Source organism: Cucumis melo, chromosome 4 (genome assembly GCF_025177605.1).
Source record: "Cucumis melo cultivar AY chromosome 4, USDA_Cmelo_AY_1.0, whole genome shotgun sequence".
In the NCBI taxonomy this organism is placed as follows: domain Eukaryota; kingdom Viridiplantae; phylum Streptophyta; class Magnoliopsida; order Cucurbitales; family Cucurbitaceae; genus Cucumis; species Cucumis melo.
Window position 1 is genome coordinate 24,065,857 of NC_066860.1, and position 5,600 is coordinate 24,071,456.

The 5,600-nt window shown below is 33.7% G+C and overlaps 1 long non-coding RNA gene across 2 annotated transcripts; it reads right to left on the minus strand.

The window, feature by feature from the left end:
• Positions 1–746: 746 nt before the first annotated feature.
• LOC103500374 (uncharacterized) lies at positions 747–5,266 on the minus strand. Of its 2 annotated transcripts, none has more exons than XR_540036.3 (2): positions 4,319–5,266; positions 747–2,836 (listed from the first exon to the last, which is right to left on the minus strand). It is a non-coding gene; the product is annotated as an uncharacterized LOC103500374 (long non-coding RNA). The 2 variants fall into 2 exon arrangements; XR_007820054.1 differs by having other exon boundaries at positions 747–4,221.
• Positions 5,267–5,600: the final 334 nt, after the last annotated feature.

The following is a 5,600-nucleotide window of genomic DNA, read 5'->3' on the forward strand; positions in this document are numbered from 1 at the left end:
GATAATTTCTTTCCTTCAAATTAGTATCATAAACTAGTTAAGCATGAGAAAGAGGTCACATAATACAGTAAGAACTAAGAAGAAGGTGGATGCCAAAAACATCAAACCACCCATAAACATTTTCCCATTGACCAATTTCACACCCCAAATGTTGTTGTACTCAAAAAATAAAATACAGATGAAGAAGGAGGAAGCTTCAGAGTGTTCTACACAAATGGTGACTTATCAATCCACCTACCACGAATAATGGTATAAGCACTTTTTGGACCTTCAGATGTTGAAATCTTCCTCGATGTGATCCTCTGATGCATTTTATTTCTCAAAATTAGGTTGCGAGTTCACATAGGGGAGGAGATCAGGAACAGGCCTTTAGAATCCAGACCAATTTATTGAACTCCCAACATAATGCTTTAAGTTGTTCAAATCAACAAAATCTGACCAACAAGCATTCCAGTACCATGGCTATCTATCTAGACCTAGATCCTAGCAATTTAACTAACCCAGACAACATTGAAACACATAAATTAGAAGCTACACTCCACACTGCAATGGACATTGTTTTCTAATAAGAGCCACAGGAAATTTCTACAGACAAACATTTCAGAATAAAAGATAAAAAAACTAATCACATGAACAATGGAAACAAAAAACAATAAAACATGCATAATGATACAAAACAAAAAATATAGAACTTGCAAATGTTGTCTGTAGAAATTTGAGGATAAATTTGAAACTCATAGAGCCAATTTCACATAATACAAAAATAAACAATCTTTTACTACTTAACGAGAAATGTTGGTGTAGATACAGGAAAGAATGTTGAAGCCAAACGGTAAAAACTAGAGAGATAATAACAGGCGTCTCTTATAATTTGGTTGAACTAAAAAAGAAAAGGAAGGATAAATAACAAAACTCATTGATGGAAACGTCACAACAATCAAAAGCACTAGAGCCTAATCCGAACTTCACTCTGCTCTCTGCTTGAGCAATAAACAAAATCCCCCTAAAAATTTCTTCTAAATCTTCATAAGAGAAGTTAGAAGGTCCATGAATGTAAAATACATCTCACAGTTCCACCATCTGAATAAGAAATAATGATATGCTTTGTATTCAAATCATATAATGGTGTAAAAAACAAAGTTAGAAAGCCACCTCTTATCAGTTTCATCATTCATAGAAGGCCCTACATACTTCACTCGGTAACCTGAGGGAGAATATAAAGAGTTAAGAAAAAAGAATAAATGTATGTAGATATAAGGGACTCATTATCTCTTCTGTGTGTGTAAAGCACTCTTGTTAGACCAACAAAAATGGGAAATTCAAAGGTGTTTTGTCATTCTCAATTGGTAAACATATAAAAAACATCGAAAGTTGTTCTGTTAAATTGATCAAATCCAGTGAACCCTTCTGCTATGTGGCCTCCTCTGCATCTTTAATCTAGATATTTAAAGAAACCCAGACTTTCTCCTCTCATTGTTCAGATTCGATTTGATATACCAACAACTATTGATTATTTTTTATTTTAATACATATGTACATATAGAAATGACAAGCAATCCAATTATTGTGTTTAAGATTAGTGAGGAAAAAGGAAAAGGAAAAGGAGAGGTTATTTATAAAAGCCTAAACCCAAAACTTGTGTCCACAATATGATTTTGACTCGTAAACAACACTTTATTGGGGTATTAAGCTAAAGAAACAATGAAAACACCGACACTATCACTATCTTAACAAAGAAATAGAGAAAACTGAGAAATAGAAAGTGTTACTTATCAGGAGAGACGTCGTCGTCGTCGGTTAACTAATATTCTGCAAAGAAGTCCATGTATCAATTGTTAAACAAAATCTTTGGCCACTTCAAATAAATGCACTTGTTAACTCTTTTTCTTTTTTTCCCTCGTATATATTTGAAAACAATCCTTTGCAACAGTTACTCTCGATGGAATCACAGACTTTAGATTTAATGCTTGAAAAAATTGATGAACCCTTCACTTTCTATAAACTTAAATGACAATTCATCCAAGATAACTATAGTAGCAAGCATTGTCTTACACTTTTCTGAAATGAAGGATGTAGCCATCAAACTACTTTTAGAATCTCCCTCTCCTTCAACGTTATCTTCCAATGGATTTGTATACTTCTTACATTTCTCTAAATGTCTTTTTAGATTAGTTGTACCACTTCTTTTGGAATCAAAAGCATATGAAGCCCTACAGTGTTTACAAGCAGCCCTAGGATACTTAGGATCACATCCTTCTACTTCCATAAATGTTCTCATATCGATGATGGTGATTTAACCAGTTTTCTCTTTTCTAACACTAAACTAGAACAACTTTATTTTGAAGTTTTGTCTACAAAGAATGAAGTCATCCTAAGGAAATGAAATTAAATTGTCACACCCCCTCCCAGACTACCTGCTAGCTTAGACCGAAAGACGACGTGAAGCCGACTGATATTTCTTTCCTCTAACGATATCTATCGACTCTACTAAATTCTTGAATTGATAAACTTGCTAATCTAGTATATAAACTATTATACATGGAACACAACAAAGTGGAACCTAGACTAATCATATACATACATGAAGTGTAGCTCGGAAATAACTGATTTCGAAAGTAAACTTACTAGAGACACCTTAACCAAAACATAACCAACAAAGATTTATACAACCGCAACTCCTACAACTTCCACAAACTATAGAGTATCTATATCATACAAAGACATATACATCATAACACAACTGACTTTGTATACAACTCTAACCATGTACTGCAATCGATATTAGAGCTTCAGTAGATTAAGGCAGTCTATCAAGCATCGGGAACTCGATCTCTACCTGGAAAATAGGTAAAACATTTTGGAAGGGTAAGCTATAAAGCTTAGTGAGTGACTCAATTTAAAACTATGAATTTAAAGATAAGAGCACATGAAAGCTTTACACATATAAATCTGTTTATACGAGTCGTAAATATAAATGTATAATAGTAAGAATAGCTTTCTCAAATACTCAGCATGTACGTCATTGAAATCTAGCAAGGCATATCAAGTATATCAAAACATTTTAACTAACATGAAAAATCTACGTTGTGGTAGGACACGCCCAATACCACCAATATTTACAAGTTCTACGATGCAGTGGGGCCCGCCCAACACTCCCATCGTCTTTGTCATAGTGGGGCCAGCCTAGCACTCACAACAGCATTGTTGTTACAGAGTACACTCAATGCCAACAATGGAATCTAAACCGTGTGCACACGATACCATATAGCCTCGGGCTCAACGTCTTTGTCATGTAGTTAACATAAACATCAGAAAACATTAAAACATGCCTATTATCTTTATCTTTCGTAAAGCTCAAGCATACTTATATTGTTCGTGGAAAACTGAAAAAAATATAAAAACAATACTTGCTTAAAATGATTTGGTTTTAGCTACTTTTCAAAAATTCGATAATAACGTGCTCATATATAAATTTAATCATAAAACTTTCCGCTTGAACTTATGCTCGAAGCCATTCATAGAAATCATGTACTATCTATAGAAATATAATCATACATAACAGTTTAGAAACTGTTCATAGAAATCATGTACTATTCATAGAAATATAGGTAAAAATAACAATTTAGAAAATCTATTTTGTCACTCGCTGTCTGAGCTAGATCCATGATCTGTAAGCTCGATTTAATTCTTCTTAGACTGTCAACAACCAAACCGAGTATTAGAACCCTAAATATTATGATTTTCAAAAAATAGACTTAACGTCGCACTAAAGATGACACTCACGAAAACCAAGCTTAAGAAACAAAATCCTATTTGAACAACTCTCTGTATTTTTCATATTTCTAATACAAACTTCAAATGACCATAATTCCCTCACTACTTAATCCAAATGAGTGTTCTTTATGTCAAAATCTTCATTTTGATGTCCTCTAGAATTTACGTGAAGATATGTAATCCAAATTCCCAGTCAAAAATCTCAGAAACACCACGAAATAAAACTATTCTAAAATCACGCACTCTACAGACCTTCAACTTGTCCCTATAAATTAACACATTTCCCATCATAATTGGTTCTCGGTATCTTCATGAAAGTTATAGAGGAAATTGAATAAGATTTTCAACCATATCAATTAGAGGTTTTAACCCAATGTATACACATCGGAAAACTCAAAAAGCCAGAGGATATTTGATTTCGCATGGAAAACACCTGCTCTTCCTTCTCTGTCAAAAATCACCAAATTAACAACACAATTGACTCAAACATCCTTCACGAAAATTGTTAAAAAATGAATTAACTTCCAGGAAATTCAAACCTTACCTCTTAGTTCTTCTTGAAAAGATCAAACCGAATAAAAAATTAGAAGTGTGTAGAGTGGGTGAAAATCTGCCATGATGGAAGCTTCCTTTGAGTTTTTCCCTTTCTTCTTCAACCTTAAAACTAAGAAATCTTTTCTTCTTCTTCAGGTTCTCTCTAAATCTTCTCTCAAAAGAAAACTAATCATAGACCAGTTCATGTGCACATAACTATGATAAAGAAAACTAAACAAGTTCATGTAGTTATTTTATCACCATAACAAAAATTACTAAATTAAGCCTTATGATTCTCATTCTGCTTGTAAGCATACACAAAGAAAAAAGGTGGCCTTCTAACACAGAGCAATTATTTCATATCTTTTTTTCTATAAAAAACAAAGGTAATATATTCATCAGAATAGCCAAAAGAATAGCTTAAGAACGGTGCTAGAGGGAACTCCCTCCCACAAAACTAAATAAGAAGAGCTCTCCAATTATTAACAATCATAAACACAGAAACATTTACTAGAGTGAAGGAAACAAAGAAACACATAAATATCTCTATTCCACCATAACAGAAACATAGAAACTCTACCTTAATTTCTAAAAAAAACAGCCATTTACATGAGTGAAGGATACCCAATAGGGATTTTGAGAGATGAACGACGAATGAAATTAAAAGCTAATGGGGTGACCGAAAACCTGTAAACGAACGATTAGTAAGGTGATGCAGTTAACGACGGTGACTTGTAAGCTGATGGGGTGAACGTCGGTGTCTTGTAAGTTATGAAAATAAAGAATAAGGAAGTTCAACAAAGAGACCAAAAAAAATACTGACGGAATGGAAAATGGAGGATGGAGAATGGAGAATGGTGAATAGAAGACAAAAGGAAGTAAGAACGAATGAAATACCGAATGGAAAATGAAAGGTACCCTAGTCACTTGACGAATGAAAGGACAAAAGAATTGCAGGATAATGAAACACGGAAGACATGAAAGGAAACTAAGTTAATTTCATTTTTTAACCTAACTGGTTTTAACCTCGAACTTAACCAAACCAAATTAGTTCAATTCGGTTCAGTTCAGTAATATTATTATTGTAGCCTAGTCCAACCCGAACGAAACTGGTTCGGTTCGATTCGGTTTTTTCATCCCTAGTTTCAAGAAAACTGTCTCCAACCTTAAATTCCAATGCTCTGGGACGGTTGTCCGTGTAACTCTTTTGTCTATCGCGGGCGGTCTTCAAATTATTCTTAATTACTTTTATGTTCTCTATCGTCGCCTAGACTAACTTCGGTCCATATAAT